Source organism: Dermacentor andersoni, chromosome 3 (assembly GCF_023375885.2).
Source record: "Dermacentor andersoni chromosome 3, qqDerAnde1_hic_scaffold, whole genome shotgun sequence".
Taxonomy (NCBI): Eukaryota; Metazoa; Arthropoda; class Arachnida; order Ixodida; family Ixodidae; genus Dermacentor; species Dermacentor andersoni.
Window position 1 is genome coordinate 96,632,681 of NC_092816.1, and position 17,369 is coordinate 96,650,049.

The 17,369-nt window shown below is 43.9% G+C and overlaps 1 protein-coding gene and 2 non-coding genes across 3 annotated transcripts in view; 2 read left to right on the forward strand and 1 right to left on the reverse strand.

The window, feature by feature from the left end:
- LOC126541892 (uncharacterized) overlaps positions 1 to 17,369 on the reverse strand; it is a 64,551-nt gene that overhangs the window by 44,324 nt on the left and 2,858 nt on the right. The gene's annotated exons all lie outside the window — the stretch shown is intronic.
- Positions 1,815 to 1,886, forward strand: TRNAE-UUC (transfer RNA glutamic acid (anticodon UUC)). The gene has a single exon. It is a non-coding gene; the product is annotated as a tRNA-Glu (tRNA).
- Positions 1,894 to 1,965, forward strand: TRNAQ-CUG (transfer RNA glutamine (anticodon CUG)). The gene has a single exon. It is a non-coding gene; the product is annotated as a tRNA-Gln (tRNA).

Sequence of the window (17,369 nt, forward strand, 5' to 3'; positions counted from 1 at the left end):
ATGCATCAACACCGACTAGCCCAACTTTCTGCGTGAATGAAATAAACAGTTTTTTTCCTCGCAATTTTTGGAAACAGTGGGAAAATGTCCTGCTTTTCTTAGCATACAGAAGTAAAAATATAGCAGACAAAGGTGCATGCAAAAAGAATGTTTCTAAGTGTTGTAGCAAGATACGGAGATACTGTAACAACCCACTTTTTTCATTCGCTCGGAGATTCTTGGTAGCTTACGGAATCCTCTCCTGTACCGACCACGAATGCTGAGCACTTTTATTCTGTTAGGATGGGGAGGCTGGAGTACTTTCTACTAACCTCAGGAACTTTATTATTTATATTGCGGAGAGAGTTTGTTCGCCACGAGGTTAAGTGCATAAAACGCTACTATGTCAAACGTGTGGACGCTTTCAGACGTATATACGAAACGTTGGGAAAGGAGCGGTCCATAAGCATATAGATCCTCTACTGCGACCCGCTTGAAATCAGTTAGCGATAGTAAAATATTTTTTATAACTGAAATAAAATAAAAGATATCAAAGAAAGGATATGAAAATATCCTCGTATTTGGGCCGTTTTGGCGAACTACAGTAGGCGAAACTCATTTGCTAGCGTGATGCTTGGTTTCGTTAGTAGCGTGCAATGTGTATATATGGTTTTCACGTAACGCCATGGATGCGGCTCATCACCGCGCCAGTACCCAAACGTAGCGACCGCGATGGCGTCAGTGCACCGTTTTATCGACTCGTACATTGCTTCGCTTTTTGAATCATCATTTTAAAGCGTATTGCCACTGTTATCGATATGTCGCTCCGCGAAAAAAACGCGCCTGTCGTGCCCTCGTGTTTATTGTTTACTCAGCTTTTCGACGCGCTAGCACGTCAAAATGGCGGCGCGATGACGTCACTGCAAACCATCCTTCTTTATCGATAAACAATTGACCTGATCTGTCGATTTTCGAAATACGCGACGTCACGGCGTTGGTCAACTTCAGCGCGGCGTCGCCATCTGTCTTTCTTTTCTGCGTCTGTTCTGGGCCAGGAACCAAGGCAGCCCGTCAAGAACAAAATGGCCCTTTTGCTATTCTCGAAGTGCAATTTGCTCACATAACTTAATTTAGCATTCCTCATTAGCGCTGGCTTGATCCTCGGCTGGCAGCTAGTTGTTCGACGACTAGAAAGTCGAACACATCTCCCAGAATCTTTCAGGGTTAGGGCGGGGCAAGGAGGTTGAAGAAAAACTGCAGTTTTTCTTTAACCTCCTTGGGGCCGGGTGATGAAGGTCAATATGTCACATGCAAAAGTTCGATACCGTGGACAATATATTTGATATTTGCCGGAGCTGCGCACAACGCAAACCATAAATCCATAACATATGTTAAAAATCCTTTAGGGAGCCTCGTATGATTGAAGCGCCACTCATTTGATAACGAGCGACTGCGCTAGCGACCCACAGACACGTCTAGTACTTCGGCCTCGCCTACGATGTTTCAAGGGCGGCAGGCCGATCGCATTCAGCCTCCAATGTTCTCTTTCTTATTTTCGTAGCTCGGTCGCTTAGCCGTTTCAACTCGCGGTTATGAGAAAGCGGCCACAAACAAATGTTACGAAATATCCTGAAAAATATTTTATGGCGAGGACTTCGGTGCAGCGCCAGCGCAGACAAAGCTGCAGGTCTCCCAGCAATGCACATTATACGGCATACCGCTCGCGTCTATTTCTATACCCACAACCCGCACACGAATTACTACTTCCGTGCAGCGACGCGGCGCGGCGGCCGCAAACGGAGGCCGCTTCGAGCGCTCGCTCCCGTTCCGCCGTCTCCGGCGTGGTCTAGTGGCTAGGATATCTGGCTTTCACCCAGAAGGCCCGGGTTCGATTCCCGGCGTCGGAAGAGTTTCGGTCTCATGGTGTAATGGTTAGCACTCTGGACTCTGAATCCAGCGATCCGAGTTCAAATCTCGGTGAGACCTACTCTTTTTTTTTTTTTTCTCTCTTTCAATGTAGCATTGTTTTTTTACCTTCCTGCCTGTTTCTTCTTTTTCGCCGAGTTTTTCATTGACACCTTACGCTCCGCCCGCGCTGGTGTTTTCGTTATTAGCGACTCTGAATATGATCTACAGCAACAAGGACCACCTCTACCTGTTTTCATTTTCGAAAATAACATATATGTCTTTCGCAACCGCAAGCCGTGCCTCTTGTTTCTCTTCCTTGCATATTCGGTTGCTTCCAATCAATGACGCTGACCCGCTACGGAGGACTCGACAAGAAACAGGCGGTATAGAAGGAAACCAGGGGATAAAAGCTTTAAGGAAAGCGGACCTAAGAGAAATAATAAGGAATACATAGAAAGCGAAGGGAAACTTGTAATATTAAAGCAAGAGGTTCGACACAGTTTCACAAGAAAGGTAGAAATATTGAGGACGTTCAAACTATTTCGGTATAATGAGGAATTTCGAAATTTACTAAATGTACGGACAGTTTTAGGAAGTTATTACCGTAATCTTTCTGTACCGTGGACAATTGGGCGGCGCAAGAATTTCATGCGTGGGAGGTGCCCGACGTTCGAAGGAAAGCATAACCGGCGAACACGAAAAGCTCATACACGCCGTGGTTGTTTAGTGGCTAGGGTGTCGGGCTGCTGAGCACGAAGTCGTGTGGTCGAATCCTGGCCACGGCGGCCGCATTTCGATGGGGGCGAAAGCACCCGTGTACTTATATTAAGGTGCACAATAAACAACACCAGGCGGTCCAAATTATTCCGGAGTCCCCTCCCTACGGCGTGCCTCATAATCAAATCGTGGTTTTGGCATGGAAAGCCCTACCATTTATTATTACGGAAAGCTCGGCTGGCTCGGGGAATAATTTATAGATAAGATGAGCTCACTATAGGCTCAGGGTCATTGCAGATATGAAATAGACGCGGCGGTGCAAGGTGAAACCTCCCCCCGTATACGCATCTCTCTCCGATACCCATCGTCATCCTTCTGTTCGCGTTTTCCTCCAAAACCTAACGCAGTTTAATGATTGGCTATGCTGAGTTTGATATACCTCGAAATTCATATTTCAAGCATACCAATAGTTGCGTATTGTATACGCTGGAGACAGTTTTCAGTCGTAAATACGTAGTTCAGCTATTAAACTAACAGGTTATCTCACTCGAGTGTCGCTTCATGTTTTCTTCTCTTTTTTTTTTTCGAATGTACTCTCCTCGGCGATACATAAATATCAACAAGCTGTTCTAATCTTATTGAAGTAGATTATGGGTGTATGGGCTTTGTGAGGTGACATTTTTGACAAGAAACATATTTTGTCTGAGTATTCACCCACCGTGCAGTGGTAAAGCACGCATGAAGCGTAACTGAATTATTCGCTAGCGTCCGCCTACGACGCGGTGTAGTGAACATGTTTATCAACTGCATGGCCTCTGCGGTCCCCCACATTGGTTCCGAAAGAAAAGAATTCTATAATACTCTAGCTCTCTCACTTTTTTCTTCCTTCTTCATATTAAGTTTTCATTTCTAGTTATGTATTTAATGTTATTACTATTAATTAACTTTCATTGCAGTAGAGCAAGCTGCCGCGGAGAGCTAGAGATATGAGTGGATGCGATATCAGTTTCTTTTTTAATTGATATGATATAAGGAGATGTTGACGCACAATTTAAGGCGCTGGCTGCTCCTTATCTCTTGAATGGTTCCATCATACAACATACAGGGTTCAAGATTACATATCAAATAACCTTTTCACACAAGTGCCAGGACTTATCACGCAACGTTCTCACAGGAAGACTATGACGTAAGAAATACATGGTACATACAATATACAAGATAAATGTCTCCACAGTTATGTAGATAAAAGTCTCAAAAATACAAACGATACTGTCACCTAATAACACAGTCTCTAGTCAGCGGGCAGTACATACATCGTGTAAATACATTATCACATATAGTCACAACAGAACAGTCAACATAACATAATTCACAAACACATGCATATATACAGCGACATTGAAATGAAAGGAACAATAAAAGCGTTAATAACGTCCAAAAATGCCGCTGTCTGCAAGAAAATACTTTAGTGGTTTTAAAGCGCTCTTCTGTTTTAATGCGAAGTAATCTATGGCTCGATTCTAGGCACGTTGAGATAGGTAGGTAGGTATACGTATAGGTCTCTGCGTGTCTCACATCATTTCGCGCTTCTTCAACTAAATGTTTAAAAAAATCAACTGCCCTTACTTTATCTTCAATACATGAAAGATCACAAATGCAAACTGCACAAATCTGAAAACTGTATTTTGAGCAGAAACACGCCCATAACACGCCCATGCATTCAGCATTGCCGTCAAATTTGACGGCTCCTCCTGAACAGCATAAGCATTCCGCACATAGGCTGCGGAGTCCAGGAGAGGTGATCCAGTATGTGTCGGAGCTTTTAGCACGCCTATCACGCATCCTGTTGCGCCAGAGGCTATGCGAACCGAGGAATGTAATCACATCGCAAGGCAGGTCACCGGCATTTATAAATGGAAGATATGTGACGCCGTGTCTATGTATTTCTTTACTGTTCTCTGTATAATTCGTCCCAAAAGCACATAGCGTCCCGACAGGATGCGAAACAGCGATCAATTCTTTTAGGCCAGAGGCTCAGGCGGCAGTTTGTTGACCACCGAACGAAACAGTTCCTCGCTTGCAACCACTCTAACTGAATGTCCCAAGAGGAATGCGCATCCGCCAGAGTTACTTAAGGACATCCTGAAAACGACATTGCACTTAAGGCATCCGATAGAAGGGAACCAGAAGGGCCATTTTCACCAATGCATCAGAGATTGCATTGCGGGAAGCACTGAGAATAAATCCCAGGCTAAATCGCACTTTCAAAACATAAACCGTTTCAACTAATTCTTTGTGAACACCCCAAGGTTGCATCTCACGTCGCATTTCAGTTGCATTTGGGGCGGTTTCATCTGGGGAAGCTGCATTTCACGCAAAAAATGCGGTTGTGACTTCACGAAACAAGCGAGAAACAATCTGTCTAGCAAAGAGGTGAGCAAGTCCCAACCTATCACGTTCAAGCGGAATGAAAAGGTTATCTTATCACGCCTCGTATATAGCCTCCATCGCTAGCTCCAAATGAACGCGCCGATAATTATGTATATTACTGGCTCGTGCGTCACGTCCCATAGAGCCAATGTTGATGGAGTGGAAGCTCCCGCCGCTTCTTACGAGCAGATCTGTGAAGCCAGCACTTGACCCCATACTTCACCTCTGAAATAAAGCCCTGTCGAGTGGTGTCTGCCTACAGATGAAGTGCTTTGGCTCTGTCAATCTAATTCCTAGGCTAGTTGGAAAACAAAGACTGCTTTCTTCCCGATGAAAGCGTTATCTTCGGCTCAATATCGATGACGTTATATATCCACTAAAATGTGCCAGTAAAATGTGCCACTACGTTGAGGCTTCATCCTGACTTATTTATGAATACTGCGATCTTTCCTAAAGGATCGTGGCAGGGTGCGTACAGAAAACTGCAAAGATACAGGCATGAACTAACAACCATGATATATCACAACAATAATTAAAGTGCAATATACAATAGCAAATCACTGTGAAAGTACAATAGTACTATATACAAGAATTACAGTATAACGCATTATGCAATGCACTGATTAGTGGGGGTCAAATGAGGCGGCTTTTGGACAATTGACAGTGTGCTACGTAATACGACATCATTAGAAAGATCATTCCAGCCAATAATAGTTCTAGGTGAAAAAAGAGTACTTATAACAAATAATCGGTGAAGTTAAAGGTGTTATCATTTTACTGGGTCGCTTGCGAGAGGCATAACCCGAAGAATACGCAAGAATACCTGAGGTCTTAAAATTGAGCTGTCCATTCAAGAACTGGAAGAACAACTTTATGCGACCAATACGGTTTCTCTCCACAATAGATTGCAGGCCACTTGTCAAAAGCTCAGTGGCTGACGTCCGACCGTAACATTTGTAGATAAATCGCAAGGCTTCTTTTTCGCAGATTTCCTGGTTCTTTAATATTACACTTAGTGAAAGGATCCCCTATTACCAGTGCATATTCCAAAATTGGACGAATAATTGTTTTATATGCTCGCATGCAAACAGGTGGACTAGAATAACGAGCGCTTTAGAAGAAAGGGTTTACGAAGACAGTTTCCCGTAATTGTGTCCATATACTTGTTCCATGTTACGTCACTTGTTATCCATAATCCAAAATATTTTTATTTTGTAACTTCTGATAGAGAGGTTATAGTGCGGCACTGATAACATAAAAGGCTTTTCTTCAGTGTTATTTGGTATAGACTGTTAATGGTAACCACATTGCCAAATTGATTATTCAGCCTAATCTGATCCTCACCTGAAGGTATTTTCGAGTACAATGCACAATCCTCAACATACGAGTTAACATTTAGAGAAATATCAGTGACAATGTCATTAATAAACAACAGAAACAAAAGCGCTCCGAGGACGGAGCCCTGGGGGACGCCAGAATAAACAGGGACTTTACAAGAACGGGTTTCATTTCGGGAAACAAATTGTTGTCGACAATAACGGTGGGCGCGTATCCATAATAGCAATCTCGCATTTTTCAGAATACATCCCAATTTGTGAAGTAATATTTTCTGCAAAACTTTATCAAAAGCGTTCTGAAAGTCCATATAAGTGACATCTACCTACTTTCCTTCACTTAATGCTGCAGCAAAATCATGGATAGTTTCAAACATTTGCATGCTGCTTGAATATCCACAATAAATTAAAAAACATCTTCATCAGAAGTGATGACATATGATATCGGAGATAGACTTACATTAAAGGACGGAAGGTAGTCGTTATCGTCTACGTAAACATTAATGAAATGGTTATTTAACGCGGTACAAGCAGCAGGGTCGTCACTCACAAATTTTTCTGTGAAAATAAATGGGTCAGGAGAGCACGTGCCTGGAGTGACCTCCCTCCAACGTTTGCTTGATCGCGTTTTAATAAATGCTGGTAATTTTTCATTGCAATGTTTCTTCTTTGTCACGAGAACATTTTTCTTTTATTTCTTCGCGTATTTCACCAGTCCTTGCTTTCAAGATAGGACTACTCGCCTTGTTCAACCTTTTTTTCTTTAACCGTGTCAACTTTCGCCACAGCTGTAAAATTTCTTTTTTTATAAAAAAATTGTGATTTTCAGCTCTTTCAGATATCAAAGGGATGAATCGCTGTACACAATCTTGAACGGTACCTTTAAAAAAAAGCAACATATCATCAACAGTAGAATTACTTGTATTAAAAATTATGTATTAATTTATCCGCTGCCAAAGTTTGTGAGTGGTGGCGCTAGCTAACACTCCCAGGGTTAGTTCTAGTAATACATAAATACCCTAGAAAATGGATGGGAAAACGGCGCCGTGATAGCTCGATCGGTAGAGCATCTCATGCGTAATGCGAAGGCGTGGGATCGTTCCCCATCTGCGGCAACTTGTTTTTTTACCCACTTTCAATTCCTTTAATTTGTTATTTCTTTAATTCATTTAGCACGTACAAGTAATTTCTCCTGCGTTGTCCTTGGTGTCTTTGTTTGTTGGCTTCTTATGATATGAATAGCATAAATTGGGCCCCACGGTTATATATATATATATATATTGCAAGTGAAGGAAGAAGTGGAAGAATCTAAGACGTCATTTGGGTTTTGGAGGTGCATTTGCCTATGCATTCTTGACCTGCCACTGAATACTAGCAATTCTCGCTTTCTCACAATGCTGCGAAATTACCTGTCTGCAGTTACTGGATTTCAAGCTACTGCGATCTCTAATAACTGATATGTTTCGTTGCGCGCGACATACCAATAAAGGAGCATTTGCAGAGGCTATGAGACTACGACATTGTGAAAAAACAAATGTGCAGCAACCATCGACGTTGATTGTCAAGTTAAGCGAATAGCCGATCGATTCTAGAAACTCGCTTCGTTTACAGGAATGATGCGCTTGAAGGCTCATATTTGTTTCAGTGCACGAGCATATGTAGGAAAGCGTTTTTACAGCGAAGTTGTATATGCCTTCGCAAAACACTCGTGGACCGACCACAGAAACCCGAGTGCGAGGGTATGAGCCATTGCATTCGTCTTAGGTGACGGAAGGACAAATTCCTCGTTGGGTAGACATAGAAATGCTTACGCATTTCGAAACATATACATTTATCTACGTGTTACTGCAGGGAAGGGACACAGAGGAGGGTGAGGTACAGACAATATCATGGCGACTTAATTATCTCGCAGCAGGGGTGTAACGCGCCATTGGCTACGCCGATAGTGACGTCGTTTCTCTCTCGCAGCAGAGTCCATGCGCAGGCGTCTCTCACCGACTTCGCAATAGGTTCACGAATGTGTCCCTGTCTTTAATTAAATGTAATGTGCGGCCCTAGTGTGTCATTTGGGAACTGTAGAGCGTAACCGAGCCATAAACACTATGAATAACGTATTACGATGCGTAACATAATGCGTAACATAATTCAGAAAGACTTTGATGAACCCGCTGCATTAACACAGTGAACCGCTCATTGCAGCCATCCATGATGGCGATTGATCGAAGCGCAATGTGTGGCATTTCAAATAAACAACGTGATAAACCCAAGCAAAACGTGTGCGTAATCTCACTAAGAAACACAAAGACGTAACCAATAATTAAGAAGTAGTTTAATAAACCGTCGGAATTATTCCGACGGTTTATTAACACCGAGGCCGCACACCGGGGCCGCACATTTCAGCTTCGCTGGTTTACCATCTGTACGGGGTGCATGGGCGTAAATTTTTTTGTCATTGCCAAGTTCTTTAAAGAGAATAGGACCGCTAACCAGCACGTGTACAGCACTATAGTAGTCGTGATGCATCACCATGTACTATATACATGTGTTGTCTCCAACGGCGGGAGTGCCGGCGTGGGAGGCGACTGCCACCCTTCTCTCCCGCAACAGCCACAGGGGGAGAGGTCGGCGGGAGAAGCGGAGGGATGTCCGTCCCAGGCTCTCCACCAACGCATGTAAACCTTCAAACGCCCCAAAGGTCTCGATCGGCCCCACGCACGTGCGCCTCAAAGAGAATAGTTGGCGTTAGGCCACGAATGCGGCCCGCGACTCCCTTGCCTGAGAGCACCGGCGCCTTTGTGTCAGTGCGCCAACCACCAACCATGAAAACGGACGAAAGGGCCAAGGAAAGCTATTCGCTTTCAAAAATTGCGCAGATGTAACGCACATGTCGCAACTACGTGAGAAGCTTTATGGTTCAGTTATATTTAGGGAGCTTTAGGAATGCGTACTAAGCAGCTGACGGATACATAGGGTGCACAGAGGGAAAGGGAGTGATCGCGCAGAGGACTACGCGCTATTTTCTGTAGCCCTCTTGAGGGAGCGCAGCTCAGTGCCTTCATAGGCGGGGGACTTTAGGCCCGGACCCTCCCCGAAAGATCAGCACCCGCTTTAGCATTTCACCTCCCGCAACCTTCACCGATTTCTTACATACATCTACACAACAAGGGCAAACCTATGCTCCCCCCGCCTCCCTTGATGTTACCCTGGATCCGATCGTGCCCGATATGCTATGATATGCTACGATGGCAGCTTTGGGTGCCCAAAACCTCCTGCTCCGCTTGCGTTCCATTTGCATTCGTTTTGCGTTCATTTGTACGCCGCACTGCCCTTTGTGTCCGATAGTGGTCATGAGCAAAAGCCGGTCTAACGCAGCCCGAGGAAGGTCGCGTCGGACATCGCGCGCGACAAGGACAAAAAACACAGGAGGTGTTCTGATTGTTTCCTCACGTCGGTGATGCAATTCGCAGCAAAGAGTCTGCCTTGCCGTTGCGTGTAAATTGGCTCGCGCGCTGGCATTGGCCTTACACATATATGGGTTTGCAAATACTGAGCGTTATCTTTTTTGGCTTTGCCGCTGTGATCGCAGACGGCGCGTTCTGCAGTATTGTTCTCGTCGCAGGCTGAAAAGGACACGATATCCGCCCTCTTGGCGCGCCTCACCAAGATGCTCGAAGGAGCGTCGAACAAACACGCTATCGTCACCGATTATCACGCGACACGCGTTCTTCGACAATGCGTGGGTGTGCAGATAACGCCACTAACCACAAAAGTCGAGTTTACGGACTATACACTATAATGTCATTTGCTCCCCATTGTGAGCGGAACCAAGGATTATGATTGTTTGTTACTCTCATTTTTTTCTCGCACATATCAATTGCTCAGCGTACGAAATCACGAGATGTAGCTTTTTTTTTTTCTTACATGTTTGTGTGTTGAGCGGCACGTAATATTTGCCGAAAGCGCTTCAAGGTGTACAGGTCAAAGCGCATATGCATACAGCATGTGTTCCAGTGTTGCGACTGCTTGGCCTCTGCATTTTTTAAAGCATGAAATGCTTTTAGCTCCCATTGTCGGCGACCTTCAAGTCACCTTGAACCAAAAGCCAGAGCCGTTATTCAGGCGCTCAAACAAGAACACCCCGGCAAGTTGCGAGAACAAAATGAGATCATCCGGGCAATCACTCTAAACTTAAACAAAGAATGCGGTCTCTGACCCCCAACACTTTGTACACGACCGCATTACATGCGCTAGTTACTGCTCAAACAAGTTTAAAAAATATATTGCTTCCGAGTTCTTAATATTTGTTCACAATACCACTCAAGCTCTACCTTCTAGTGCGCTAAGTTTTATTTGTGATTTCCAATAGCGACCTTCAAAAGGCTCTTTCAGGGCACCGCACACTTCATTGTCGTCTTTGGCGCTGAGCACCGAACGCCAGCGGTCCGTGAGTTCCGCGGCGCGGGCTTTGCGTCGTCTCGAAACATGGCGCCACGCTGCGTGGTGCCTCCTCCAGGAGGTTCTACCCGCCGCGGTGCCTTACCCCCGGGTTCAGAAATGCATCTTAAGTTGAAAACCATACTTGACTTGATATATATGACGCCTGGTGCAAACGAACCCAAGACGCTCGTTGCGTTTTCTTTGGTGCGTTCACGACAGGCGTCGTATAAATCAAGTCAAGCGTGGGCTTCAAGTTAATATGCATTTCTGAATACGGCGGTTAGTGGTTATGGTGTTGCGCTGGTAAGCACGACGTAGCAGGATCAAATCCAGGCTGCGGTGGCTGTATTTCGAAGATGACGAAATAAAAAATGCCCGTTTCCCATGCATTGGGGGCACGTTAAAGATCTCCTGGTGGTCAAAATTAATCCGGAGTCCCCTACTACTACGTACCTCATAATCAAATTGCGGTTTTTGGCACGTAAAACCCCAGAATTCAATTCATTCTTCGTCTAGCTGGGCAGTGTGCTCGGACTCCCTGGCGTCTTTCGCTGTCTGTCATGCGGCCTTCAGCCGGTTTTCTTCTTCTAGCTGGGCAGAGCCCATATGGAACAACAGTGTACAGGATGACGTGGTGCGGTGGGGTGCGGTGTAGTGCGGTGTGCCGTTGCGAACATGCACTACACCCACTTTAAGATTGCCGCTAATATCATCTCCAACCAATCTACTTTGCCAGTTGCCATTTCAGGCTTACATCTACTCTCGATTACGGGAGAGCCAGCAGTTGTTTTTTTAAAGCTGTATTTGGCTCAAATTTCGCTACAGTTATTGTGGTGATCGAACTTTCGTCGCCGCGACAGAGGCGTCGATGAAAGGATGTGTGCCCGTGAAACCGAGCTGCGGGGGCGCGCAATTATATATATATATATATATATATATATATATATATATATATATATATATATCTAGTCGGAAGGAAGCGCGGTTGAAGACATGCTATACTATGCCTGTATACGAATAACGGTTACAATTCGAAAACACTACATGTACCTACATATATATATATATAGGCACAAGATTGTGAGAAGTAACCTTTACTGAAGTAACTTTTAATAAAGTGGCTCTTTATTCAACGTTATACTTCATGCACCGTGTGAAATCATTAATCTGCTCGCAAGCCATGAACAGTATAGCGCACGACACCTCAAGCAAACACGTGCCGCTGTGTGTTCTGCGTACTATTATAAGTAGACAAGCACAAGTGGTGCACGCAAGGTAACATTTAACATCAGATCAACACTCCTGTATTGCACTAGACGACGAAGATCTTCAACATTCGCCGTAAACATCACCACCAATTATCGTCAATCAACAAAAACAGCACAGAAAGCTTCGCCTACATCGATTACAACAATGCGTGGCATCCGCATTAACTTTGGTATATTGTAGAAGCGCAATTTTCCAGTACAGTTCGAGATATTTCTATCTTTAGCTAGGCAATTACAGAAAACGCATTTCAACCACTACCTGCAGGGAACACCGCGCCGACAGCTCGTCTGTAACATGCAGGTTGCGTGTGTTCGGAAGTTTACTCATGGCTCGAATACAGGAATCCAAGACGTATGCGTGAAGCGACGGTCACGTGCCAATAGCGATAGTACGGGCTACGGGCTCAAGAAGAGTCACTTTCCGGTACAGTCTCCCGTCAGGCTGAAATTCAAGACTAAATGGCGGTGCAAATAAATGAACTTGAACAATGTGGCAGATGTCGCAATTTTGAAATCCGTGGCCTCCCTGTGAAACCGGGCGAAGACCTGAAGTCCCGCATGTGCGACTTAGCTGGACGACTGAGCCTAGCGAATTTTCAGGAAGATGAAATTTGCAGGATGCGCCGTTTGGCCGACCAAGGATAAATCTAGCAGTAGCCCGCATATTCTTGTCCATGTATGGAGCGCTTCAATGAAAGAGAAATGGTATTGCGCTCGGAAAGGTCTCCCGGATCTTGCTCAGCCTGAGAAGTTTCCTCGTCTGTTCATCAAAGAAAACCTGACGCGTATGAACGGGGAGCTCGTCCGGCTGGCCCACTCAAAAGGAAAGGAAAATGGTAAGTTCGTGTGGACGAGAAACGGAAAGGTTCTGGCCAGAAAATATGAAGGAGCACATTTCATCAGAGTTGAAAAATTCTCAGATTTCGATCAAATTGCCTAGACATGGAATAAAATGCACCGACTTTGCGGGTATAAACAGTTTTCTTTTTCTTTTTTTTCTGATGCCTCCACTAGCAGGTTTAATGATGCGCATGCGAACATTCGCGGCCTTCGAAAACATTGGAATCAGTTTTACGTCATCATTTTATCATCTCGCCTAACGTACGACGCCCCTTTTGTACTTAAAGAAATTAATATTTCTTCCGAGAGCGTTCCACAGTAGTCATTGCCGGGTTTTTTCGTACAACGCGTCCAACCAGAAAAGGAGAAGGCGTCGCAGTTTTTATAAGTAACAGATGGGCAGCCTCACAGTTAACTTTTTTTCCCTTTCCAAAGCTAAAGTGATCTCACTGCGCTTGAGCACACCTGCTTTTTGGTGATTCTGTTATCCGTTTACCGAGCCCCCTGTTTCAATATGCGCGGCTTTGCTTATCCGAACTTGATTCTATATTGTCATCCTTATCGCTTGAAGACCACGTGTGCATCATAGGCGACATTAATATTGACCGTTTGCGTCCTACTGTTGGCTTGACCGCGGATTATCTCGATATAGCCTTTCCAAGTGGTGCTTGGAATGCGGCATTTATCAAGCAACTCGTGAGGAATTTTTTGGCCAGTAAGCTCGTCGTGTCCTGCACTTATCGCGCGTTATCGTTCGCGCTCCCAATCTAGCCGTACGATCCGCTATAGTAGAAATTAAACTTGCAGACCCTTACTTTGTTTGCAGTTCAATAAGTTGTCCACAGACTGCGACAGCACCCAGAGTCTAAAAGGCTAAGTTCAGGTCCTGATCCGAATATACTTGATAGGCTGCAGTGGCTCATTATGACTGAAAATATCTTTTTTTAGCAAGTCTCCTGCTGGAACCATGTGACAGACTGCAATGAAGGAAAAATACTTACCTTGGGCCCTATGCAAGCGTGCCCCGAATTGTTCAGACCTACGAGTTAAATTTAAGCAGTAGAGAAATAAAGTTAATGCCACGATCCGCTACGCAAAGCGAACTCCTTTTCTAGACGGATTTAAGGCTGCTAGTTACAGTAGCAAGAAAAGATGGTCGGTAATTAACAGCTTTAGAGGCGCTAATACGCGAGCTAGAATAATGAATTACTTTCCTTCCAGTTTGTCCAGCGGCAGACAGAATGCTGCTGACGAGTTTAACAGCCACTTCTCTAATGCAATTAGAAATGCAAACTCACGCGTAAGTTTGTGCACTCTGCGTAACAGCATTAGTGAATCAGCAAATCTGCCTTTAATTTCTCAGGAAGAGCAAAGAGCCATAATATTCAATTTAAAATGTAACAACTCTCCTGGAGTTGACGGCCTTTCCATTAATGAATAGCGTAAAACGTATGAATGCATCCGAGAGGTTGTGCTAGCACTACTCAATCGCATAATTTCAAGTGGTGAAATTCCTGTAAAATTGGAAACAGCAATAGTTATTCCTCTTTATGAAAGCTGTGCGCGTAATAAAATTGAAAATTATCGTCCGATTTCAATTCTGCCTTCCATTACTCAAATACTATACAGCATTTTTTTCTCCTCGTCAGATATGGTTTCCGGCAGGGGAAAAGCAGTCGAACCCTTCTGGGAGATTTCTCTGATCAGTTTAACGTAGCTTTCGATGATAATAAAGTTGCATGTGCGCTCCATCTTGACTGTATAGCAAGGCTTTCGACAGTGTTCATCGCAGTCTGTTGTTCAATAAGCTTTTCTTCTTAGGATTTCGGGGTGCTTTCTGGCCGTTGTTGGCAAATTTCCTTCGGGATAGGCGTCAGCTCGTCTCATTTGGGCATATGCATATAGCGTATTGTCGAATATTAATTCTGGAGTTCCGCAGGGATCTGTACTCAGTCCGTTATTATTCAATATTTTTGTAAATGACTTCCATAGCAGGATAACCGTTTCTCTTAATCAATGCGCCGATGACACAGTGATCTTAACTTCGGCCAACAGCTACTGTGATGCGATTACTTCTTTACAGTCTGCTGCCACGAAAGCTATGGACTGGTTTCCAAATAACATAATTAATATAAACATATCTAAGACACAATTAATTTGCTTCCATAATCTTTTGAGGAAGGTAGCCCTTGAGTGTCCTCTTGTTTTGCACCGTTCAGGTTGTTCATCTTGTCCTTGTAGACCGTTACAGTATCCATCTGTGCAAAAGTATCGTTTTATATCTTGACAGCGACCTTTCTTGAAACACCCACCGCGCTTACGTTTGCAAAAAACTTCACGCCGTATCACGTCTACTGTACAATATATTACATGCACTTATCGGTAAGGAAAATGATAATACACACTTTCGGCTACAGTCTGCTGCGATATGGAATAACAATTTACGGGCACTGTGCTGTTCGCTTGCACAACAGAATAAACGCTATACTGCACTCCCTCTTAAACAATATATCTTATGACCTGAGCCTGAATACTGAAGCAGAGCGTTTCAAAATACTTTCGATGCCGAATTTCAGTGATCCTTTGATCTAAACGGTAGTTTTAGAACACTTCTTGTCTAGTGAATTCCTAGTTTCGTTGGTTTCTTCCCGCTGTTTAAGGTCCAAAGACCGCTTTTGGAAGCCATGTTGTTCGACAAGGTACGGCACTAGAGCACGCGCTTATTATGTTCCAAGTTGCTTTAATAGTGTCCTTGTGCATCCTCCCGCACGCACTCAGTGCTTACTCTCCCCCTTTTCCCTCTTTCTATTCCCCTTTCCCCTCTAGTGTAGGGTAGCAAACTGGGTGCTCTTCTGGTTGACCTGTCCTTGATCTATCTATCTATCTATCTATCTATCTATCTATCTATCTGTCTATCTATCTATCTATCTATCTATCTATCTATCTATCTATCTATCTATATATCTATCTATCTATCTATCTATCTATCTATCTATCTATCTATCTATCTATCTATCTATCTATCTATCTATCTATCTATCTATCTATCTATCTATCTTGCCCGCCAGCAGCTTCTGTACAAAAACAAAATACAAGTTAAAGAGGCTGCTAAAGCGCATCTGTTTGTGAAGGCGTATTTGTTTCTTTGTGTACTGTTATTACTTGTGTTTGTGCATTCGCAATTACTTTGTACCATGACAGCCTGACTGGTGTTTGCTCAGCTAATAACGTATGGTCATTTTTGTTCATACAAATCGATATATTTATGTGTTTCATTGTGCTCAATGAATTTTTTTTTCGTACACAGTGCAGAAATTTTAATGATTTTTGTTTCTTGTATGTTACTCTCGAGTTCGCTGCTTATTATTCTGTTAATATACTGTGCATGGCTTTGCTGCCTGCCAGGATCTGCTGATCAAGCCTTCAGTGGCTTTGGCAGGCCTGAATAAATGGACAGTTTTTATTAGTGGCAATAAAAGTATTATTTTAATAAATGAGACAACTGATAACCGATGACGACGGTCTTAAAAGCGCTTCATACGAGCGAAATCTGTTGCGGTTAAATCCCGCAGGCTTCCGCATTAGCCGTATCCTTGATTCGTATCGTGTATATTTTTGACACCACAGGCGCCATAACGTAAAACTATTCCAAACTGCTTCTTTTCCATTTCTCCTATCAGCCCTTCACAATTCATAAAAAAAATTTTAGGGCCACCGCCACTTGGGCTGTCTGTCACGCGGCATCATGAAAGCCACGAGAACTCTCCATCTGCTCTGACCTGTACACACTGACTATGCATGATTAGACCGAACAAAAGAAAAATTATTGTTTCTGATTCTACGCATTTTTTGCCATTAGCCTTCAGCTATTAGTCAAAAGTTTTCGGGATGCGCCCACTTCACCTGTTGGTCACGCGACATCACAAAACCGCAAAAGCACGCATCACGCTAAATGACGTTTACGCATTAGAGATGCATTAATATGCCGAACATAATTGAACTGTTTTCGGAATAACCAACGACTGCTCCTTTCCGTAAGTAATAGTAGACCCCTGCCTGCAGATTATTCTGGCACTGGATATACATGGAGCTGTCGGGAAAACTGAATTTATTTGCTTTATATCTTTTTGCGCGTGTATATGGCAGTATAGCGTTGTCGGACCCTTTTGACACGTATACGACATCACTCTGCCAACTTTTCTTCATTGAGGATCCGTTTTATCGAAATTTTGAACTTTCCTTTTCATGACGCTGCGATTTTGACCAGCACCCGGAAGCTAAGCAAGGCGAAACGGGCCGATCGCTTACGCCGGCAGCACCCTTCTTCCGGTTATCTACTTTCACTGCACTAGCATGGCCCCACGGATACACTCTCCACTTCTGTGTACTTCTCGCCTCTTGTCAGCCAAAAAGTCGCAGTTTCATCCGAAAGGCGAAGCATCAATAGTAGACAGCT